Source organism: Rutidosis leptorrhynchoides, chromosome 2, assembly GCF_046630445.1.
Source record: "Rutidosis leptorrhynchoides isolate AG116_Rl617_1_P2 chromosome 2, CSIRO_AGI_Rlap_v1, whole genome shotgun sequence".
NCBI lineage: Eukaryota > Viridiplantae > Streptophyta > Magnoliopsida > Asterales > Asteraceae > Rutidosis > Rutidosis leptorrhynchoides.
The window spans coordinates 214,749,792-214,776,388 of NC_092334.1; positions in this window are offsets into that span (position 1 = coordinate 214,749,792).

Sequence of the window (26,597 nt, forward strand, 5' to 3'; positions counted from 1 at the left end):
GTAGATAGAACAAGGAAGGGTAAATCGTCCAGTATCCCTTAGTTTTTCAGGAAGAGTATTTAAGAGAATGGCTGAACAATCCACGTTCAGCGGGACATTGGGTACTTCAGGTACCTTATCCTTGGTTGACAGGAGTTTCCTAAAATAGTTCTTACTATGAGGATTTTTAGACACAGTGTCCAAAAATTTACCGTCACGCTTAAAAGATTTCATCTTGTCGTGTCTTTGCTTGAGATGGCCCGGGAATGGAATAGGTGCTTTCCAATCGGATTTAGGTGATGACTCAATGGCTACTACCGAACGGGTATTAGTTAGTTTCCCCTCCTTAGAAGAAACTGAAGGTTGGCTATGTGCCACCTTTGAGTCATTTTTAGGACAACCTAGAGAATCGAGACGTTGATTTAGCTGGCATATTTGATTTTCAAGACTACTCAAGTGATTAGTCATGACTAAGTTAATTGCGTCTTGTCTTGCTGTGATCATGTGGATGATTCGCAATAGGGCATCGTCTGGAATTGTCTCTGGTGGGGTAGTGGGTTTAGTGGGTGGGTTGTGTGGATTAGCTAGGATCTTATCGGAGTCGACAACAGAGTCCTCACACTCAGCCTCGTATATCTTGGCCCAATGTGGGTCAGTACAATTCTGGCATAATTGCACTTGAGACACATGTTGCGGTAATTTCTTTAGCACTTCGACTTCTTTGGTGAGGTTTTCTATTTGGTCCGAGAGAAATTTAATGGTTTTATTTTCGATAGGATCAGAGGTGGAAAGCGGTGTTGCTGATGAAATGTGCTATTCCGTGTTCCAATCGTGATGGTGCATAGTCATCTCCTCGATCAATCTCCAGGCCTCGTCAACAGTGAAGTTCATAAAGTTACCTTGAGAAACAGCACCAAGAGTAGACTTGTTGTTCTGATTAAACCTTTGTAGAAGGTCAAAATTTGATCAGAGCTCTCAAGACGGTGATTCGTACATCTTCGAAGCAAGTGTTTGGATCTTTCCCATGCCGTGTAGAGTGATTCATCGCATACTTGTTGAAAGTTTACGATATCATTCCTAAGTCTAATTTGTTTTGATGAGGGAAAGTACTTGATTAAGAAAGTTGTTTCCATTTCCTCCCATGAGGTGATAGAGTTGGTTTCTAACCCCTCAAACCAGGTTTTTGCATGAAGAGTTAAGGAATAGGGGAACAGATATAGACGGACTACATCTTGTTCAACCCCGTTTTGCTTATATGAGTTAGATAAGGAGAGGAATCGATCTAAGTGAGAGTTGGGATTGTCAATTGGTAAGCCATGGAACTGACAGTGATTCTGGATGAGTTGTATAATGCTATGCTTAAGCACAAAAGACACTCCATTAAACTCTGGATAGAGTATCGGTCCTCCTCGTCCTTCTAACAAGGGTTGGGTTATGTCAGCGAGAGTGATGCGTGCAACCATCGTCGAACTATCGGCATATAAGTGAGGATCTCGTCGGATGGGTACAATGTATGATATCAGATAGAAGAAAGGATGTGTCGGAAGAATTCATAGCGGTCTAAGTAGGTTAAACCATCCTAAAGGTTTACTAATAAGGAAGTCCATTTTAAACTTTTTAATCAATCTAAATTGAGCTAACATTATCTAACCTAATTATGGTAAACTAGTAACTTCTGACAAAGCTAGTCTCAGTCAAAAGGGTCTCTTAAAAACTAACTAATCTAAACAGGCTCCAAATCGTACTACCGCTCCCCGGCAGCGGCGCCAAAAATTAACTCACTCCTATGATATGCCCGAATCGGACGGTTTTTTTATGTGGTGTCGTTAGGTCGCAAAACGTCAATTTAGGATATCAACAGAAGAAGTTTATTGTTTAATTTTTATATTGCTGGGCCTAAATCTATTATTCCTTCCTATGGGTTAGCACGGGCAAATATGACCTAGGGTCGTTCTGTAAGATCCTGTTTTCTCATATGTATGGGACGCCATCCAGATGTGTAGGACGCCATCCAATTATAAAGGGCTGGACGCTGTCCAGAATCCTGGACGCCGTCCAGTTGAACTAGCGGCCCAGCTGTGTTCTTTTGGATATTTTAATGGGGGTAGTTTGGTCTTTTCACTTTGTGGGCGAATTTAAGGCTCTAGATCAGTTTTGGAGCACCATTTACTCCATCTTCAACTACCACATCTTTTCCACTTAAATTCTAGAGAGAGAGGAAAATCTAGAGTGAGAGAGCTCAAATCAAGGAAGAAGAACCTTGTTTCAGGTTAAAGTGCAAGTTCTAAAGTTGTCCATCTAGTCTCTAGCTACGTAGTGGTTGTGGTGGTAAGCCTTAACCTTGATTTCCTTGTTTTAATTGTTTAAGGGTTGGGGTTTGGGTTAGTGATGAACACAAAACCCAAATTGTTAGTGTTTTGGGGGTTTTGGGGAAGTTTGGGTCATGAGAACTCAAAGATGACTAACCTAGGGTTTTGAAATACTAAATGTGGTTATGAGTCTTAGATTGGTTAGTTAACTAATAACACACCTAGATGTTATGTAAGTGGGTGTTATTTGGGTATGTGGTGACCCGGATGGGTGTGTAAATCTTGAAATGGGTCAAACGAGTCCTTGATGACCTAAGTTGTCTTACGAGTGTGGAAAATGAGATAACCTTGTGTTAAAATGTGTTTTAAGACCATATTTGGCTAGTGTTAGGGTTTTGGAAAAATTGACCCGATGTTAGGGGTAAGTGTGCAAATGGGTCGAAGTTGCAACAAGGGTCGAAATGACATTAGGATGGTTAGCAAGTTGGTTGACCAAGTTGAGTTTGAGATTGATTATATATATAATGTGATAGGTACATTCCGTTGAAGGTTGAAAGCTCGGTTATCTTTCACAAAAGACTTTAAGGTGAGTGAAATAATTATATGCGTTGGTAAATAATGTATTTATTTGTTGTAGCGTGAGATGTGAAGTGTTGAAGTGTTAAGACACCACGTTTCACGTAACGAGTGAAGCGTCGAGGTGTTAAGACACCACTCGGGGTGAAGCATCGAGGTGTAAAGATGCCACCTAGGAGTGAAGTGCTGAGGTGTTAAGGCATCGCTCCACAAGGTAAAGGGTGAAGCGTCGAGGTGCTAAGATGCCACCCGAGGGTTTGGTGATACGAGGTGTTAAGTACACTAACGGATGTTATGAACACCGATGGCCTTTTGCAGTGCCATTCCATTGTACGATTGGTTAACCATGGTTATTGTGTTGTAGAGTAATCATATTACATTGTTCAAGTTATATATGCTATTGTTGTGCTAGCTTGTGGTATCAGAGGTTAATAGCTTTGTATTTGAGATGATAAGCTAATTGTGTTGCTAGCTTGTATGCGGTTTATGTGTAAGTGTTTGCAAGTATGTATATTATATATATATGTGTATAATTATTGCATTCACTAAGCGTTTTTCTTACCCTCTCATTGTTACTCTTTTTAGGCTCCGGCGTGGACAAGGGTAAGGGTGTTCGATTGGATTAGAGGCCTCCCGCTCGTTTTGGACAAGGGGACGCTTTTGGAAAGTTTAGTTTTTGAAGTTTGGCCAAGATGTGGGTAGTTTAACCCCAAACACCATGCTCTAGGTGTCGTTTGGAATTTAAACTCTTATGGTCGAAACTCGTAATTTTGAACGAAATTCGTAAAATGGCCGAAGTGGGCCCGATGTTGTAAAACTTGGTTTTATTGTGGAAATCTTTTAATTTTACTTATATTGATATGTGGTAAAAAGGGTTTCGTTTGAAAGTGTCGGGAAGCAGGTTTTTCGCTCACATAAGTTGAGCACGGGCAGCAGTAACTGGCAGTTCATTGGGATGCCATCCCACATGTTTGGACGCCGTCCCACATGTTTGGACGCCGTCTTGGCCTTCAGAGCTGGATGCCGTCCAGATAGCTGGACGCCGTCCAGATGTACTGATCCAACAATTTTTTTTGGGGCTTGTTTTTGGTATAACGAGGTTTGGGTCGTTACAAGTGGTATTAGAGCATGGTCTAAGGGATTTAGGCGACTTGAGATAGGTTCCTAGACTTAGACTCTATTGTGTAAGCGCTTTATGCGGGACTTATAGGAGACGGGTCGGACCGGGGATTGGTTAGTGCCTAGGATTAGGTTAATTAACTATGCACTAATTGTTTTGTGTTGTGTTTTGCAATCAGCAAGCAAGATAGATGTTGTACTAGTGAGTTAATACGACGTGCTCGCGTAACAATGATTAGCTACCATTGTTACGGGTTCAAATCATGTCAAACAAGCGATGTACGACGATTGTTGAGCAAGATGGGGCGGTGTAAGATATATATATATATATATATATATATATATATATATATATATATATATATATATATATATATATATACACTTTGTGTTATGTTCTTTCATTTTGTTGTTTAACTGATTTCCGTTTTATAGTATGAAGACGAGAAACGGACCTGAGAACCATGAAGGAGGTACGAGCGAGGACCTCGAGTTTACGGCCAAGGTTGAGGCCATTATTAAAAAGCAAAGAGCAGAATTTCTTGAGGATGTCCGAAAGGTTTTCCAAGAATCGGTTGATGGGCAAGTAACCGAGTTAATAAATGAGCGAATGAATGCCGTAATTAAAGAGGCATTAGAAGCTAGAAACATTCATCCTCGGGGTGATGGGGGTGATGGTAGTGGTGGGCATGGAAGGCGAGACTTCCATTACAAAAATTACAAGGATGCTCAACCTCCTATGTTTAATGGAGTAAGGGATCAGTTGAAAAGCACATGTTAGATCTCCAACATCGAGGGGGCTTTCCGTACCGCGGAGTGTCCTCCTGAGAAGAAAATGTGATACGGTTCTAGTATGTTGCGTGAAGAGGCAAAGTTGTGGTGGGACGATAAGCTTAAGTTGTATGGTGAAGAGCAATGTATGGGCTTTTCGTGTGTAACATCCCGTTTTCTTCATACGTGTCTTAAGGTACTTATTTAATCGTTAGAACGTTTATAATTCATTTGTTTATGTGATTAAACAATTTAAAGTGTTAACTTGATGTATACGAGATATATTCATATATTACGTTTGAGATTGGATACATGTATAAGTATATGCATAAGTTTTGATAGTGTTAAGTCATGTGAGACTTAAGGATGAGGTTTAAACGAATATAGGAAGCATGAACGAGGTGTACAAGTCGAATAAATCATTGTTGATTTAAAATAGTCGAAATGGCCAGTTACAGGCCATTTCCGCGCCGCGAGGTTCTTGGGCGCGCCGCGACAAATAAAGCAAATCAAAGTCAGGAGTGGATTAAGACAGCTCGAAAAATCAGTTAATTGCCGCGTCGCGACAAAAGGGGTCGCGCCGCGACCTACTGGGTGAACTGGTTCCGGTTTTAGCTTTTAAAAAGAGTGAATCAAGGGTATTTTTGTCTTTTCGCGTTTGGATCAGATTTGTAGCTCAAATGTCAACCACTTATCTCATTTAATTCATTTTCATTTCCCTTTTCTTTCCAATTTCTCTTCCAAAACACAAAACCCTTTTAGATTAAAAGTGAGATTCGAGGGCGAGGACTTGTGATTCGATCTTTGGAGCAAATAGGAAATTTGTTCTCCTCGTTCATAGCTATGACTTGATAGTGTTGGTAAGTTTTAACTCTGTGTTTTGAGTTTTAGTTAATTTATGGCTAGGGTTTGGGTCATTTGAGGCTTGTAAGACCCACATGGGAATTTAATGGGTGAATTTAGGTTATATTGATGTAAGGAAACCCTAATAACTAATATCTAGGGTTTGGTCATGTAAATCGAGATTGTAAGTGTTAAATTGTGTTGTTAGTCACTAATGCACTTGTAAATTGTTGAAAGACTTGCTAATGGGTTCGTGTTTGACCAACTTGCGAGTCTAAGTGTTAAAATGGGTCAAAAGGGGTAATGTTGACCTAGTTGGGCAAAGATGAGTATGAAAATGCCCTAAAAGGTGGTATTTATTGTTATTGGACCATAATCACTAGTTTTTAGTGATTAATGATGAGTCTTGGCCAATAATGGGCGGTTTTGGAGTAAATGGGTCATTTAATGCAAATAGGTCATTAAATGCTTTAGTGATAAATATTGGTATCAAGTCCAACTAGTTTGGTGTATTGAAATTGTACTTATTGTATTAGGTACTTCACTTTGAAGCATGCGGAGTTGTTAATTCATCGCCTAGTCTATAAGGTGAGTGGAGTAATTATATGTATGTGTATATGACGTATTTAATTGTGAATGTTATGGTATGAACCATCGAGCCGGTGGTGCCATAACATGTATGTGACAAATGTCAAAGTGTGAACCATCGAGCTGGTAGCACTATAAAATAAGGCGTGAACCATCGAGTCGGTAGCGCCAAAGTGTGAACCAAAGAGCCGGTAGCACTATAAAATCATGATGTGAACCATCGAGCCGGTAGCATCAAGTGTGAACCATCGAGCCGGTAGCACTATAAAACAAAGTGTGAACCACGAGTCGGTAGCACTATAAAAGAGTATGACGCAAATGCGTGTGGTGTGAACCATCGAGCCGGTAGCACCATAGCCTTTATGGTTAACCATATGGGGGTTTATTGATTGTTAGCATATTATATATAGATTGTGTTGATTATATGCTAATGCGGTTTTGTGATATTGTACAACTTGTTAGTATTACGAGTATGATGACATGCTATTTGAGTTACAAGTTTGTATACGATATTGTGTAAGTGGTTGCAAGTAAGTAGGTTATATATGTATATGTATAACTATTGCACTCACTAAGCTTTAGCTTACCCTCTCATTGTTTACATTTTTAGGTGCGAACACGGAGAAAGGAAAAGGGGTTATTAGGCATTAGATTCCCATGATGCTTGCTAGTTAAAGCTTTTGGAAGATGACCTAATGCTTTTGGGTAGTTTAGCCCAAACCATGCTCGGGTGTAGTTTGGATTAAAACTATCATTTCAAATGGGTCGAACTTGTATTACATTTGATTAATGGCCTTAGTGCCTTTGTAAACATTAAACTTTTTGTACATTTTAATGGGTTGTATGGAATGGCTTATATCATTCCAATGGCATGTTAATGATCGTTACTAAGAAGAAATTTTTTTTTATCCGGTTGAATACGGGTTGGGTTGTTTCAAGTGGTATCAGAGTATAGTCTAAGGGATTTAGGCGACTTGAGATAGGTGCCTAGACTTAGACTTTATTGAGTATGCATTTTATGCGGGACTTGTAGGAGACGAGTTGGACCGGGGGATTTGTTAGTGCCTAGGTTTAGGTGGACTAACTATGCGCTAATTGTGTTGTCTTGTGTTTTATAATCATCAAGCGAGATAGACATTGTACTAGCGAGTTAATGCAACGTTCTCGCGTAACAATGATTAGCTACCATTGTTACGGGTTCAAATCGTGTCAAACAAGCGATGTACGATGATTGTTGAGCAAGATGGGGCGGTGAGGTGAACATGTATATGTGTCATGTCTTTTCGTTCGTTGTTTAATATTTATCGTTTTATAGAATGAAGATGATAAATGGACACGATACCAATGAGGGAGGCACGAGCGAGGACATTGAACTCATGGTTAAGGTTGAGGCCATATTTAAAAAGCTAAAACCGGAATTTCTCGACGATGTCCTAAAGGTCTTCCAAGAATCGGTTGATGGGCAAGTAACCAAAATGATCAATAAGCGAATGAATGTCGCAATCGAGGAGGCATTAGAAGCTAGAAATATTCATCCTCGTGGTCAAGGGGGTGATGGTAATGGTGGTTATGGTAGGCGAGACTTCTACTACAAAAATTTCAAGGATGCTCAACCTCCTATGTTCAATGGGGTACGAGATCCGTTGAAAACCACGTGTTGGATCTCCTACATCGAGGGGGCTTTTCGTACCGCGAAATGTCTTCCCGAGAAAAAGACGAGATACGGTTCTAGCATGTTACGTGAAGAGGCCAAGTTGTGGTGGGACGATAAAATTAAGTTTTATGGTGAAGAGCAATGCATGAGCTTGACGTGGGAAGAGTTCAAAAAGGAATTTTTCAAAGAATACCGAACTCCTTCCGACCTTGATAAAATCCAGGATGAGTTGCACAATTTGCGACAAGGTTCAATGGACTTGGTTACCCTCAAGTCGACCTTTTTGGCAAAGACTCGTTTTTGCCCGGGGTATGTTGGCGATGATCACAAGTTGATGCTAGATTTTTATCATACACTACCCGATGAGTTAAAGCGAAAGATTAGTCGGGGAATGGCTAAGTCTTTTGAGGAATTGTTTGAGTTAGCCCGGGGCTTCGAACCGGAAGTTCCAAAGCAAAGCGATTTCTCTTTCTCTAAGAGAAAAGTTGAAGGTTCGAGTCATTCAAACTTTTCAAACAAAAAGTTTAAGAAAGGGTCCGAAAGTGTTAATAGCGTGAAGAAAGGTGGTTCTTTGAGTTATGGACCCACGTGCTTCAATTGTAATCAAAGGGGGTACTTCGCCCGTGATTATACCAAGGTGCCGAGCAAACTTACTTGTTATAATTGTGGTAAAGAAGGGCACCGAAGGCCGGAGTGTCCCGATTTGAACACCGATCATGTTAAATGGTTAGAAAAGGCGGCGGGTACGGCTAGGGGACGCAATTATTTGATGACTAATGATGAGGCCAAGCAATCAAACGATGTTGTCTCAGGTAATTTCATGGTTAACTCAAATCCGGCAAGGATCCTATTTGATAGCAGTGCTAATTTATCGTTTGTTTCTCCAAAATTTGTGCCTAAACTTAATAAGCCGCTAGCTAAGTTAAGTCATCCGGTAAAAGTTGAAATAGCGGATGGTAAGACGGTGCTAGGGGTTGATGTTTACAATGATTGTGATATAGTGTTCGGTTCCGAAATGTTTAAAATTGATCTCATTCCGATGACTTTGGGTGAGTCTGATGTTGTCGTTGGTATGGATTGGCTCAATCGTTATAGAGCCGATACTGCATGTCATGAAAAGTCTATTAGGGTAAAGACCCCAGGTGGGGGAGAACTAATTATTCATGGCGAGAGACGGAGAAGACTTGTGCCGATATGCACTCTTGCACGGGCACGTCGTTTTCTTAATAGGGGTGGTATGGATTTTCTTGCTCATGTAGTTGCTACTCGTGAAGAGCCACCATCCATTCGTGCAATTCCGGTGGTTAGTGAATTCAAAGACGTTTTTCCGGACGAATTACCGGGTGTCCCAGCAGAAAGACAAGTTGAATTTCGCATTGAGTTTGTTCCGGGTGCTACTCCCATTGCTAAAACTCCTTATCATTTAGCGCCAACCGAAATGCAAGAATTGTTAAATCAAACCCAAGAGTTACTTAAGAAGGGTTTTATTCGACCGAGTGCTTCGCCATGGGGCGCTCCGGTTTTATTCATGAAGAAGAAGGACGGTAGTATGCGGATGTGCATCGATTATCGGGAGTTAAATAAAGTGACTATAAAGAATCGTTATCCATTGCCTCGGATTGACGATTTGTTTGACCAACTCCAAGGTGCAACTTATTTCTCTAAGATCGAACTACGGTCCGGCTATCACCAAATGCGGGTCCGTGAGGAAGATATTAAGAAAACGGCCTTTCGAACGCGTTATGGGCATTTTGAGTTTATAGTTTTGCCTTTTGGTCTTACGAATGCACCGGCGGCATTCATGGATCTTATGAACCGAGTGTGCCAACCTATGTTGGACAAGTCGGTAATTGTGTTCATTGACGACATACTCGTCTATTCGAAAAGTATGAAGGAACATGAACATCATTTACGTGGTGTGTTGAAGACGTTGCGAAAGAAGAAGTTGTATGCAAAATTCTCCAAATGTGAATTTTGGCTAAGGGAAGTTCAATTCATTGGCCATATTGTGAACAAAGATGGTATTCAAGTAGATCCGGGGAAGATTGAGACGGTAAAGAGTTGGGGACGACCGACTACGCCTACGGAAATCCGAAGTTTTCTCGAATTGGCTGGTTATTATCGTCGGTTTATCCAAGACTTTTCTAAGATCGCCTCTCCATTGACGAAGTTGATGAGGAAGAACGCGAGATTTAATTGGGAAACGAGCAAGAAATTACTTTTCAATTATTAAAAGAGAAGTTGTGTAAAGCTCCGGTGTTAGTATTGCCGGAAGGGGTGGAAGACATGACGGTCTATTGTAATGCTTCATTAAATGGGCTCGGTTGTGTTCTAATGCAAAGAGTTAAAGTCATCGCTTACTGTGACGACCCGGAAATTTCCGACCAAATTTAAACTTAACCTTTATATGTTTCTGACACGATAAGCAGAATTTGTAATGTTGAATCTCAAAAAGTTTGGAACTACATTCATGTAATCAATTACCCTTTGACCGTGTTCGACGATTCACGAACAATTATGTGTATATAGATATGTATATATAATATATAATATTAACTGAAAACATTAACAAAGTATTAGGTATATGATACTTTACATGAACGTAATTGTTTCGATATATTTATCGACATAATTAAGAGATAATATCAAATGATTGAATTATCAGATACATTATGATATGATTACGGGCCTATGTTATGAGGTCCACTGTGATTTAAGAAATCTATTCTTTTTGACAATATTCGGAAAATAGTAAAGTGATTTATAAGTAAGAACAAATGTGTCAATTAACGGGAACTAGACAAGGGTTAGTGGAAATTCCTGTTTAATTTTCAAGGCATGTTTTATACTATTTTCCTAGTGACCTTGATAAGATAACTATGTTAACTTTCATTTTATTTAATATGAAAGTAAGAACGTGGAGTGTAAATAACTTAGATGTCGGATATCGACAAGTTAAGTAACTCGACATTTTTCATTAAGATGATTTCATACGTTTATTTAACCTTTGGACTTTATCCCATGCTTCACCAATAGACTGTAATTTAAAAACTTGAAACCTATTATGAATATATATAATTCTACTTTTCTAAAATGTTTTATGATATAACGATTTAAATTAATATTAAATATATTTATACGCGTATTATACGTACATAATTTTAGACTTTTACTATACTTTAACTTTACCTTTACTTTACTTTTACTTTACTTTAACTTTAATAATTCATACTTTAATAATTCATACTTTAATAATTCACTTTAATAATTCACTTTAATAATTCATACTTTAATAATTCACTTTAATAATTCATACTTTAATAATTCACTTTAATAATTCAAAAATCTATTATAATAGAATTCAATAGGTTTCATTATTTCATAGAAAACTTGAAAATATATTTCTCTAAACTCTCTCAATCGAATTACATATATATATTTACTTAGTATTACTTCAAAATATTATTAGTATACATAAAATACTACGACGGAGTTATATTCAGACGATTTCAAAATAAGTTTTCAAACAGAATAGAGCTAAGGAAATTATGGGTTATAGCTATGGAGGTTATGGGTATTGATCGAGGGTATTGCTCGTGAGGTCAACCTAACGTTTATCATTTTTGTTGCGTCTACGTACTTTCCTGCAATATTGAATCACAATATTGATACGTTCGTGAATGCGAGACAAACCCTGCACTTGTTCAGTGTCGTTATATACATAATTGCTACGAAATACAGTATTGTGAGTTTCATTACTCCCTTTTTATATATATTTTTGGGCTGAGAATACATGCGCTGTTTTATAAATGTTTTACGAAATAGGCACAAGTACTAAAACTAATTCTATGTGGGTTTAAACCAGAAATATACCCTTAGCGTGGTAACATTAAACTACGTGTCTCTGTACGGTAGGCGCGAATCCTAAAGATAGATCTATTGGGCCTGACAAACCCCATCCTGACTATGGGATGCTTTAGTACTTCGAGGTTATTTTAAACACACCTGATCTAGTGTACTTCAGAGGGTAAAACATGAACGTTAAGGCTTGTTACCGGGTGCCTACAACTTATAGAATACTTTTATACACTCGCGAGTGTACGGATATTTATAGAAATTGAAATCTTGTGGTCTATTACTATTACGGAAATGATTGATTATGATAAACTAATGAACTCACCAACCTTTTGGTTGACACTTTAAAGCATGTTTATTCTCAGGTATTAAAGAAATCTTCCGCTGTGCATTAGCTCATTTTAAGGATATCACTGGGAGTCATTCATGACATACTTTGAAAGACGTTGCATTCGAGTTGTTGAGTTCATCAAGATTAATATTAAGTCAATTATAGTTGGATGTAATATGAAATGGTATGCAAGACATCAATTTTTGATGTAAAGAAAGTTTGTCTTTTAAAAACGAATGCAATGTTTGTAAAACGTATCATATAGAGGTCAAATACCTCGCGATGTAATCAACTATTGTGAATCGTTTATAATGTATATGAACGGATCCTTTCAGTTGGTATCAGAGCGGTGGTCTGAGCGAACCAGGTTTTGCATTAGTGTGTCTAACTGATAGTTGTTAAGATGCATTAGTGAGTCTGGACTTCGACCGTGTCTGCGTGTCAAAAAGTTTGCTTATCAATTCTAGTCGGAAATCATCTACTTATCATCTTTAGGAAATTACCTGCTTATCATCTTAAGTCTAGACGCGTTTTCCTGCATTTATTGCATAATAGTGTATAGACGAATTCTTATCTTAGCACATCTATTACTGTGAACTTTGACTGACATCTTTTCAAATATTCACCGTAATTTACGGGATTTTGGTATTATATATACATATGAAAATTATGTAATTGAAGAATACCAAATATAAATTCTACAATCTATTTCATACCAAAAATTCTTTCCCTGATCCTACGATATGGATCCCTCAACTAGTTCGAATTCCTCAGATTCCAACAGATATTCCGATATGGATATCTACCTGAGCTCCGAAAGTAGCGTTACCAGAATGGATCAACCAATTTCCCATCATTTATTTTAGATGAATTGGGGATGGGTCCGTAGTCTACTCAACCATTGGAGACAAAAAGAAGGTGATCCCTTCCATCCACCACATTGCCCTCTCGGCGATGAACCTGAAGCACTTACCGGCGAACCTGTTCGAGACACCATTTTCTCACTCATTGCTAGAGTATCTCATCATGATTATATACTATCCCATATTGCAAATCTTATTCATCCGCTCGTTCCAACCGTCAATCATCCTGGTGTACTAGCAGAAATTAACGAACTTCGTGCCCGAGTAGTGGCTTTGGAACATATGGTGCAAGGATTACAAACACCATCAGCAGCACCAGCAGCATAACCAATATCGCCAGTAACATCCACATCGCAAGCCTCAATACTACAAGCTTCAGCAGCATCACCGGCATCAACAGCACCACCACCATCAACATCAACAAGATCAGTACCACCACCAACAATCACATCCGCATCACACACCTCAACATCACAATATGTATCTCGGATATCAACATCACACGCACCATAGATACCAAGGAATACCAACAACAACAAACGATGAGGTATTGATTCATAACTTCATCGGAGAAACATCCTGCGGTGATAATGTAATCTCTAAAGTCTTAGGGATTATCTATTTCAGCCTTATCCATAAATCAGATGAGTAGAATAGATAGAGATGATAGGGAGAAGAATCGAAACCCTGACAAGAATGGTGAGCGATTTACAAGGTAGACTTGCTATACAAGCATCACCAGCAGTTACCGGCAGTATCATCAGCATCAACAATATTGTCAGCACCACCATCACCGTCAGTACTGTCAGCATCATCAGCACTAGCAGCACCTATAACATCACAAGTTTCGTCAGTTCAAGAATCGCCGTGGACGTCATCATTGATCAACAACGAGTATTTTGTATCAATGAGTTATGAAGTATTAACTCATTCTTCTAAAGAAATTATATATATATATATATATATATTTTATATATATGAATGCTGAAACTATAAAAATCTTTCGTACTAAGCTATCGAATATGAATTGAAAAAGGGTAGATACTACTCAGTTAAATTCATATTACTAATATGCTATGATGTACATCCTTCGTTAACAACCTAACCATCGTAACTACAATCTTTGATTCAATTAAATGAATTCGGTTTCATAATAAACCAAGTGTATCATTCAATAACATGTTTGATTTTACACTTTCATCTTCAATGTACTCGAAACTTACTGATGTTTTAGAAGAGTAGTATATAAAATAGCTTATATTTTTACAGGAAAAAACTATTAAATACGATACATTTTTACACAAGATATTTATTTATTTATAGAATGGATATACTTAAACCTTGCTACAACACTTATAGGCAGTGTACCTAATCGTAAAGTAATGTAGTTTTTAGTAAGTCCGGTTCGTTCCACAGGGAATCTTTTTAAACAAAGCTTAACGCTATAAAAAATACAAATATATATATAAGTAATATTATTATTATAAAGGGGGGTTTATACCGTTTAATGACCGGTTTGTCGATTTTAAAACTTTAGTCGCAGTTAAAACCAAATGTAAAATAATAAATAAATACAAGACTTAAATTAAAGCGTAAAGTAAATAACGATAATGAAATTGCGAATAATAAAAGTGCGATAAAATAAACTTGCGATAATTAAAAAGTACGATAATTAAAAGTGCAATTAAATACAATAATAATAAATAAAAATGCAATAATTAGAAGTGCAATTAAATATAAAATAAAGGAAATTAAATATGAAATAAAATAATTATGCTTATTTAAACTTCCGTAATCATGATGTTTGACGTGTTGATTTTAGTTTTATTGCCCATGGGTTAATTGTCCTTTGTCCTGGATTATTTAATATGTCCGTCTGGTTTTTGTCTATAACAGTCCATCAGTCATAAATATAAAGTACGAGTGTCCTCGTCAAATTATCCTTATACCCGAAGTTAAATATTCCAACTAATTGGGGACTTAAACTGTAACAAGATTTTAATACTTTGTTTAATAATTACACCAGGATGTCGACTGAGTGTAACCCAAGGTTTTAATATTTTGTTATCAATTATACCAAGTGTCCTTGTACATAATTTCACCCCTGTTTTAATTATTCTAGTGACTATTAATCCATTCCCGTGTCCGGTTAAATGAACAATTATTCGTACATATAAATACCCCGCCCATCGTGTCCGATTGAGTGTAAATGGTAATTTATAGGGACGCCCAATTGTAAATCTTTATATTAACATTAACAAACTATCATTAAGTTAAACAAATATAAAGGCCATTAATAGCCCATAGTCTAATTTCCACAAGTGTCGTTCTTTTGTCCAAACCCCAATTATGGTACAAAGCCCAATTACCCAATTTTAGTAATTAGCCCAACATCATGATTACTTCGTTTTAAATAATCATAATAATAACTTAGCTACGAGACATTAAATTAAAAAGGTTGAACATAACTTACAATGATTAAAAATAGCGTAGCGTTACACGGACAGAATTTCGACTTACACCCTTACAACATTCGCTAACATACCCTTATTATTAGAATTATAATTAAAATTAAAATTAAAATATAAATTATATATATATCACGTATATATTGAGAGAAGAGAAAGATAGATTGATTTTGTGGTGCACCAAAGCTCGATTTTCATAGGCATGTGGGCTGGAACTGGGGCTCATGCGATCGCATGGATTTATGCCTTCCAGGCCATGCGATCGCATGGCCAGCTGGGGAGGCTCATATTTGGTTGTTTTCTTCTGCCGACGGTTTTATAAATAATATAATATATTAAATAATTATAAGAATTATTTAAATATTATATTATATTTATGTGCATAGTTGACTTGTAATTTTTAGTCCGTTGCGTCGAGCGTTGAGAGTTGACTCTGGTCCCGGTTCCGGATTTTCGAACGTCCTTGCGTACAATTTAATATCTTGTAATTTGCGTTTTGAATCTTGTACTCTTGTAATTTCGAGACGTTTCTTATCAATAATTGGAACCTCTTGGATTGTATTTTGTACTTTTGAGCTTTTTGGTCGTTTGCGTCTTCAATTCGTCGAATCTGTCTTTTGTCTTCACCTTTTATTATTTAAACGAATATCACTTGTAAATAGAACAATTGCAACTAAAAGCTTGTCTTTCTTGAGGAATAATGCTATGAAATATATGTTCGTTTTTAGCATTATCAAATATTCCCACACTTGAGTGTTGCTTGTCCTCAAGCAATATCGTCTTGAAATACTAGAATCACTTCTTTATTCTTCACACTTTGTACATCAGTGATTTCTATACGGTGGTATAAACAATGGTAGTAACGATATGGTTTACAGTCCCACATGACTATAAAAATTTAGATCCATTAAGAAAATTGGATCTTTATGAAAATATTTGATCTTTTGAAAATTAAATCTAGTTTTTACCCTAGATAAGTTTTCCGGAATAACCCATCACCGGTGTTTGCAAAATATTTTTGTGGGTTTGGTGGGTTTCAGATTTGAAAATTTTAGCTCAAAACTTGCGATTTTGTGTCACCCACTTGCTAACCTTGTATTAGGAAAGCAACACGTCCAGTTTACTTGTCCCGTATATTACCTTTCGGTAAACTACCGTCCGGTTGTAAAGGAAAGCGTTGAACAAGCAACTCTTAAGGCAATGTCCCCTGACATGCTTTTAATTATGGTCTATAACGTGTCGGACGCAATTACTATCCTTGGTAGGAGCAATAGTAAAGCTCACCCTTATGATTTTTCGGGCTGGTACAAGGTCCTGTCTTCGACCATGCTATGCAACCACCGTTCTTACGGTTGACACCCGATTTGGTTCAGGTGACCTAATGAATTCCAGGTGAATTCCTAGGATTTTACGTTCAATGGTAATGAACGCATTGAAAATAGGGTTTTCAGAAAACAAATCGGTTTGTAATTTTGATCAAAATATTTTCTCTTTCAAGCTCGAGTTTAGATATCATTGAATTCCATGAGTTTGAATTCTCAATCTTTAAGGTCAATCTCTAGGATTGAGTAATATCAGGCTTAAAAGCTGATTTTTGATCTTTTAAGGAGATTATCCTTTCTGGGGATCTGACTCATTAGTCTTATCAAGCTAATTTGCATGGTGCCCCCCCCATTGTACGAGATAAATCCTTCTCATGGTTAGGATAAATCTGACCACTTGGCGACCCTGTTTAATGCCGAGGTCCGTGGATTTCCTGCTGATTTTAGTGATGACTTTTCTAGATTTTTCGTTAACCTACAGCTGGTCTGGACGACAACTTCATGACCTAACTCAAGACGCGCGTTTCTTTTTCGGAAGACTTTACTTCCTTTTAATGATGGAATTAATTCATCGTGTAGTTCCATCTTTCTTACAGTAAATCAGGTAAAACTTTTTAGTTTAGTCCAAAGCAAAAGTATTTTCAGTTATTTGTACAAAAATATGTGATTTATGTTTTGAATAACTTGGAGAATTTTCCCACACTTGGCTTTTATTTTCCTTTTTATTGTCCTCTATTCCATTTTAAATGAATTTTAACATTTTGATTTGTTTCTCAATTTATGTCCTTTCCGAGGTTACAATAATTTCGGTGTTAAAACCTAGTTTTATCGTTCATAAATATGTATAAACATGATTTTGAGTTCATTTAATTGAAAATTTTGAAAAATTTTACTAGAATTGGGTAGTCAGTATATAAGACTAGGGCTGTTCTTTATTATCAGAGAGCACTAGATTCTAATACAACTACTACGTTACTAGTATTTTTAATGGTAACCAAGTGTATAAAGATAAAAATTTTAAAAATCCGAAAGAATTTAACCCCTTCCCACACTTAAGATCTTGCAATGCCCTCATTTGCAAGAAATCAGTACAATTTAAATTATTGAGGGTGATTAGCGTAGAAATGATTAAATTTTACCAAAGTTTCCAAACATATTGGCGGTTGTTTGCTGAATGATAAATGGTGCATATCATTTGTTCATTTCGTCTTTTGTTACATCACATTTATTTGTCATCTTGTCGTCAAAATTAGTAGCTTTTGCTGAACTTAATGCCAGTCTTTGAAAATGCGCTGTTTTACCCTGTTTTGTACAATCGATAATATACATACATACAAATATAATCATGCATGGCAATTTGAAATGGGACTTAATATTCCACTTTCAAATTCTAAATATGAAATATTAGTACACAATAATAATAAAATAATAAAAATTACACAAATATATCCAATAACATAAGTTTAAACATGAAAAAGTCAAAAGATAAAAACATAAAAATCATAAAAATAACCAAATGGAACTAAATTAGTCTGGATAGGGGTTCCAGTTCATCTCATCGGGTGGGTTCCATTGTTGGTTATAGGTGTTCTGATAGGCTTGGTTATAGTCATACAGGTTAAAGGGTGGTCGGATATCGGGGCTATGTGGCGGAAAATGAGCAGGTCGAGTAGGTACATAGTTATTTGGTACCTGATATGATAGCTGGCTCATGATTTGGTGCTGATGAACTAACCAGCTATCGTGTTGGCGTCGCCTATAATCCTCGTATACTCGCTCGGAGTTCCACTGCTCATACATACTATATCTTGCCGTGTTCGTCATTGCTTCCTCATCTATACGAACGTGGACGTCAAGAATAGCATCTTGAAAGACATCCCTAATGTCTTTCGCCTCCTCCATTTCCTCTTCTGAGCCTCTCTCTACCTGAGGATGAGATCCCTCATAGGGTACTGCCTGGTTACGTCTACTTTTCAATACCTTAGCACCCACATAAACTTTCAATCCTAAGGGCTCAACCTGTTCTCTACAAATCTGTAATGGACCCCCTTGGTTCCTATCAACACCTAAATACTCTCCAATGAGAGTAACAAAAATACCTCCTCCTATTATACTCCCGTCCTGCATTCCCTCTACCATTTTAGATAAATAAAAAAACAACACATTAAGGGATATTGATAAAGCTTCTAGGATCCCGAATACACTTTAGGTAGAATAAATCATATAAGGTAATTTTTTCTTTATTATGACCTCTTTGTGTAATCGAGTTAGCCAAAAATCTATGAATAATACGAAGCTCGGCTCTGTCAATATGTGTATAGGAGTGTCCTCCTGCTCGTGTAAAAACATCAAAATGTGACATACGCCTCCAAATGGCGTCAGCGTCAAAGTTACTATCTACCCTTTCACCATAATGAATCAAGTTTGTACAATCGGGTAATAGCAACTCACCAGGAGTATATATCTGTAATGCCCTGGCCATGTCCAGCATGGACATTCTGTACATCCAACCGCCAAGGATAAACCTAAGAAATCTTCTATCATCTATTCTAACTATATTTGTATCAAGTGATATAGTACTCATCAACTCAACACACCATTCCTTATATACAGGTCTACGAATGGTGAAAAGACGTTCCCAATCTGTAAAAGAAGAACTGCCATACCTTTGAACTAAAAGCTGTCTAACACGGTCAGCTAGATGGACCGTTTCCAAAAGGGCCCAATCGATTACCCTTGGCACCTCTACATTTTTTGTTACCAATTTGAATTTGTTCCTTTGATATGTCTCGTAATCTCTCCATCTTCTATCAAATCTCAGATTAGGATGTAGAGTGTGCTCAGGAATCGTTGGGAATTCTACTGGCGGCCTCATTGGGAATATTATGAATTCATCAACAAACTGTACCGGATCATAATAAGGTATGTGCTGATCAGGCTGTTGTTGTTGTTCCTGTTGTGGTTCTTGTTCGTGTTGCATTTCTGGTTCTGGTGCTGGTCGTCTAGATGATGATGCTCCTGAACCTCCAGTATCGGCTCTCTGTAAAACACATTAAACACAAAATTTGTGCATCCAAGTATGCATTAGTGTTAGCAAAATAACAACTTAAAACAATCACTATAACATGTTAAATCAAAATTAAACTTATACAAATTTTCACAATTTTTCACAATTCTACACTTTTCAAATAAGCACATATGAAAATGCATACAAAATTCATAAGCATTTAACTCAAATAACATGTCAAAATATTCATTACTAATAATTAAACAAGTCTCAAATGGAAAATATATCAAATTAATCAAGTTCATGAATTTTGGACTTAAAAATCCACTTTAATCTCCAAAAATCATGTTTAGGATCATTGTTTGGATCATTTAACTATCTAAACATGTTACACTACTCAATTTAGCAATAATTCATGACAAAAATCGGCCATAACCTGTTTATATCAAAAAGCCCCAAATTGCTCAAGAACACAAACCCTAGATTTCTAAAAATTTTGAAGTTTTTGGCTTCAAATCATGTTAAATAGCATCAATCTAGGTTATACATGCATAAAATACTAACAATTTAACACTAATTACACTAGAAATTAAAAAAATTGCATTAGGTAAAAAAATTGGTAATTATCACAAAAACTAGGAATTTATAGAGTTTAGGGGTGTAATTTTTACCAATTTGCTGAAGAATGAGAATCTAGGCATGATTAGAGCAAGAAAAATGACGAATTACGGTGAATTTTGGCGAAATTTGGTGAAGATTTGAGAGTTTTTTCGGGTGTATGTGTGTGTTTTGTGTGAAGAACAGACCCGATGGACTTCTTGTATCTGGCCTGGATTTCAGCTCCATGCGATCGCATGGAGTTGAAGTGTAAAACTCATGCGATCGCATGGGGGTCCGGGTACAGTGTTTTCAGCTTTTTTTTTTTTTTTAAATTAACTTATAAAACAATTAAGTGATTAATTTTAAAATTTTGTTTCCCTTTTTCTTAGGACAAGGTCGTTTCGGATCGATGTCCTAGTCCGTCCTTCGACAAAATTTTAAAATTTGTCTTTTTCAAGCGATTGTTTTAAAAGCTTAGATTTTTGGGTTTTTTAATTATTTTTTTTGGCATACTTTAATTCAATAAGATTAAAAATAATGATAATAAAAGTTCTCGTCCCTCCCTCGGGTAAAGCAATTTCGGTTCAAAGACCTAGTCTTCAACTTACGACGAATTTTAAAAATCATATTTTTAACTTAATGAGATAAAGTAAATTTTTGTTTTTAAATTCACAAAACTTAAATATAAAATTCATAATTAATATTAAAAATTCACACCAAACTTAAAATTTGAAATGCATAAAATTAAAAATTCATATTTTAAAAATTAAAAATTCACACCAAACTTAATTTAAAAATTTATATTATAAATTCACACCAAACTTATATTAATTTTTCAAATATTTACAATTTTAAATATATTGTTTTTACAAAGTTTATAATTATAATTTAAGATTTATATATTAATTTTAAAAACATGGTAAAAATAAAATTAAAAATCTTTTTGGCTTTTTATCTCACTTTAATCAATCAAATATTATCAAAAATATACGCCCCTCTTTTCGGTAAAGTAATTTCGGTTCCAAGACCTAATTTAACTCATGACGAATTTTTGAAATATTTTGGGTTGATTGTTTAAAGATATTTATACCTTAAGAATAAACGTTAAATTTCGCAGTGATGTAATAAATTTTTGAATGATATCTATAATTTCGGTCGCCAAACCTAATTTTATTTAATACCAATTTAATACTTTATAGCGAACAAATTAGCGTTTATTATCAAAAGGTTTAAAAATAAAAATAAATAAAAAATAAAAACTGTACAGACTTACCTGTGAGATAGTATTCTTAGTTATATGATCTATCCCATTCATAAGATAGTCGGTTTAATTGGTTTTCCATAGCTACATAGGCGTAACCTCGAGCATTCAGTGTTTTTTCTTCTAAACATATGAACGGTCCGTCTCTGCATAAAGTAACAAATTCGATATTTGAATAGGTTTTATTATTTGAACATTTACCTCCATGTGACCATTTTCCGCATTTGTGACATCGTTCTAGGTGTCGTGCTCTTCTTTTCGCTGCGGATTTTGATTTTCCTTTACCAAATTGTAACTTATTATCTTCGCATCTGGATTCTTTTCTAACTCCGTCCATTCTTTCTCTGATTACTGATACTATTTCACTCGGAAGTATGTCATTATTACGTTTAGTGATCAAAGCGTGTAGAATTAGACCATGGTTTAGTTCACAGGCAGTCTTCATTTAGTAAAAACCTTAAAAAAATAAAAATTCAGAATGGGGGGAGAAGACTAGTTCTTTAGGGTCTGCTAGGGAAAGACCATTCGGGTTCCATTTTCGAGAACTACACGAAAACAGACAATCTAACTCTAACAGAAATACATAAACCTTTAAAGACTTGATTCTCCCCATACTTAGTTAGCTGTGGTGTCGAAATTATGATTAACTTCGTTGTCGACTTCCATCGGACTATCTATGTAGTGTTTAACTCTGTGACCATTAACTTTAAATTCAATCCCATTTGAATTTATTAATTCTATCATTCCGTATGGGAAAACTCTTTTGACTCTGAATGGTCCAGACCATCTTGATTTCAATTTTCCAGGAAATAGCTTGAATCGTGAATTGAAAAGAAGAACTCTGTCTCCTTCTTTAAATTCTTTTGAACTTCTGATTCTTTTATCATGCCATTTCTTCGTTCTTTCTTTATAGATTAACGAATTATCGTATGCTTCATGTCTTAATTCTTCTAATTCGTTTAGTTGACTTAATCGTAGACGTCCGGCTTCATGTAAATCAAGATTACATGTCTTCAAACCCCAAAATGCTTTGTGTTCAATTTCTACTGGAAGATGACATGCTTTTCCATAAACAAGTCTAAAAGGTGTGGTTCCAATTGGAGTTTTGTAGGCTGTTCTAAAAGCCCAGAGTGCATCCTCTAATTTAATGGACCATTCCTTCGGATTTGATCCTACGGTTTTCTCTAGAATACATTTTAAAGTTCAGTTGGTATTTTTAACTTGTCCACTTGTTTGTGGATGATATGCGGTGGAGATTTTATGAGTTACTCCATATCTTTTAAGAACTTTCTCAAGTTGATTATTACAGAAATGAGTACCCCGATCACTTATCAAAGCTTTCGGTGTTCCAAACCTTGCAAAAACACGTTTTAAAAAGTTGACTACAACTCGTGCATCGTTAGTTGGGAGAGCTTGTGCTTCCGCCCATTTATATACATAATCAATGGCTACGAGTATATATAGATTATTATTAGATTTTGGAAATGGACCCATAAAGTCAATACCCCAAATGTCAAATACTTCACATACTTGGATGACATTTTGTGGCATTTCATCACGTTGACTTATTTTTCTGGCCCTTTGACAAGCATCACCGGATTTGCAAAGAAGGTGTGCGTCTTTGTAAATTGTAGGCCAATAGAATCCAGCATCATAAACTTTTCTTGCTGTTAGTTGAGGCCCATAATGCCCTCCTGTTGGTCCTGTGTGACAATGGTTTAAAATTTTACTAGCTTCATCTCCAAATACACATCGGCGTATTATTCCATCGGGACAACTTTTAAACAGATGTGGATCTTCCCAAAAATAGTGTTTTATATCACTGAAGAATTTCTTTCGTCTTTGGTACGATAATCCTTTTTCAAGGAATCCACAAACTAAGTAGTTTGCATAGTCTGCAAACCATGGAATTTCTTTATAATCTATCTTCAATATATATTCATCAGGAAAGTTGTCTTGTATGGCCGATTCATTTAGAACTTCTAATTCGGGATTTTCAAGACGAGAAAGATGATCAGCGGCGAGATTTTCTGCTCCTCTTTTATCTCGGATTTCAATATCAAACTCTTGTAAGAGTAAGATCCAACGGATTAATCTTGGTTTAGCATCTTGTTTTGAAAATAGGTATCTAAGAGCAGAATGGTCGGTATAGACCACCGTTTTTGCTAGAACGAGATATGATCGAAATTTGTCAAAAGCAAAGACAATAGCAAGGAGTTCTTTTTCAGTAGTTGTATAGTTCGTTTGTGCTCCTTATAACGTCTTACTAGCATAATATATAGGTTGAAATCGTTTTTCAATCCTTTGTCCTAAAACGGCTCTCATTGCAAAATCACTTGCATCGCACATTAGTTCAAATGGTAGATTCCAATTTGGTGTTATCATGATCGGCGCATTAGTGAGTTTCTCTTTAAGAATATTAAAAGATTTGATACACTCATCTGAAAAGATGAATGGAGCATCCTTTTCTAGGAGTTTATTCATAGGAGTGGCAATTTTAGAAAAATCTTTTATGAAACGTCGGTAAAAACCGGCATGCCCTAGAAAACTCCTAACTCCTCTAACATTGGTGGGATGTGAAAGTTTAGCAATTACATCTACTTTAGCTCTATCCACTTCAATTCCTTCTTTTGAAATTTTATGACCAAGAACGATGCCTTCTTTAACCATGAAATGGCATTTCTCCCAATTAAGTACTAGATTTGATTGTTCGCATCTAATAAGCATTCGTTCAAGATTAGCTAGACATGATTTAAATGTATCACCGAAGACTGAAAAGTCATCCATAAAAACTTCCATGCATTCTTCTATCATGTCGTGAAAAATCGCCATCATACATCTTTGAAAGGTTGCAGGGGCGTTGCAAAGTCCAAATGGCATGCGTTTGTAAGCAAAAGTACCATAAGGGCACATGAATGTGGTTTTCTCTTGATCTTCGGGTGCTATTGGAATTTGAAAATATCCGGAAAATCCATCTAGAAAACAATAGTAACTATTTCCGGCTAATCTTTCCAACATTTGATCAATAAAAGGTAAGGGAAAGTGATCTTTTCTGGTGGCGTCATTTAATTTTCTATAATCAATACACACACGCCATCATGTTACAGTCCTAGTAGGAATAAGCTCATTTTTCTCATTTGTAATGACAGTCATGCCACCCTTCTTAAGCACGCATTGAACTGGGCTTACCCATGGACTATCAGAAATTGGATATATCAAACCTGCATCTAGCAGTTTAATAATCTCTTTCTTAACTACATCTTGCATATTAGGATTTAGTTTTCGTTGGCGTTGCACATACGTTTTATGACCTTCTTCCATAAGGATTTTATGTGTGCAATACGAAGGACTTATTCCTTTAATATCATGAATCTTCCATGCAATGGCTGGTTTATGAGCTTTTAACACAGAAATCAGTTGTGATTTCTCATTTTCAGTAAGAGAAGACGATATTATTACAGGTAATTCAGATTCACCATGTAAATAAGCGTATTGCAAATGGTTTGGAAGTGGCTTTAACTCTAATTTCGGAGGTCCTTCTATCGATGATTTATATCGATATCTGTCTTCTTCTTTTAGCATTTGAATTTCTTCTGTTGTTGGTTCATATCCATTAGCTATAAGTGTAGCTAACATTTCAGCTTCATCAATTGGTTCATTACCTTCTCCTAAAGAACATTCTCCTGTTCCTTGTAATTCTGAAAATTTTTTCTAATGATTCTGCATGTGCATCTATAGTTTGAATATAATAACATGTATCATCTGCAGATTGTGGTTGTTGCATTGCTCTATCAACTAAAAAGGTAACACTCTCATCCTCTATACTTAGGGTCAGTTTCTTACCGAACACGTCTATCATTGCTTTAGCCGTGTTTAAGAATGGTCTTCCTAATATGAGAGGAACTTGAGAATCTTCTTCCATGTCCAGAACAACAAAATCTACTGGAAATACTAAAGTACCAACTTTAACTAGCATGTTCTCCATTATCCCTCTAGGATATTTTATTGATCTATCGGCTAGTTGTATGCTTATTCTGGTTGGTTTCAATTCTCCAAGGTCTAGTTTAGCGTATAGTGAATACGGCATTAGATTTATACTAGCACCTAAGTCTGCCAATGCTTCTATTGAACTAAGACTACTCAGAAAACATGAAATTGTGAAACTTCCTGGATCAGATAATTTTTCTGGTATCTTGTTCAACAGCACTGCTGAACAATTAGCATTCATAGTAACAGCCGAGAGTTCTTCCATTTTCTTTCTATTTGAGATTAGATCTTTCAAGAATTTAGCATATCTAGGCATTCCTGAAATCACATCAATGAAAGGAAGATTTACATTTATCTGTTTAAACATATCCAAGAATTTGGATTGCTCGGCTTCAAGTTTCTCTTTCTTCATTTTACTCGGGTAAGGAAGTGGTGGTTGGTATGGTTTAACATAAGGTTTAGCCTTAACTGTGTTATCTTCATTAACCTTTTCAACTACCGGTTCTTTTTCCTTATCTTGATCAGGTTGTGGTTCTTGTGGAGTAGGAATAGCTTCATCAGAAGTTATAGGTATTTCAGGTGGTTTAAGTGCTGTACCACTTCTTGTGGTAATGGCTTTAGCTGTTTCATTTCGGGGGTTAGCATTTGTATCACTAGGTAGACTTCCCGGTTTTCTTTCACCTATTAACCTTGCTAGGTTACTTACTTCTTGTTCCAGATTTTGAATAGAAGCTTGTTGATTTCTAAATGCTTGAGCATTTTGTTCATTGGTTTGTTTTTGAGATGTGAAAAATTGAGTTTGAGTTTCAACTAGCTTCGTCATCATATCTTCTAAATTTGGCTTTTTATCATCGGTTTGTTTTGGTGGTTTGTTTTGAAAATTAGGCCTTTGCTGATTGTAATTATTATTGGATACTTGTTGATTGCTAGGACCTTGTTGGTTGTTGTATGGAATATTTCGGTTATAATTCTGGTTTTGATTGTAAATCGGTCTTGGCGGTTGATAATTATTCTGATAATTATTTCCAGGCCTTTGGTTTATGTATGAAATATTCTCTCTTTGT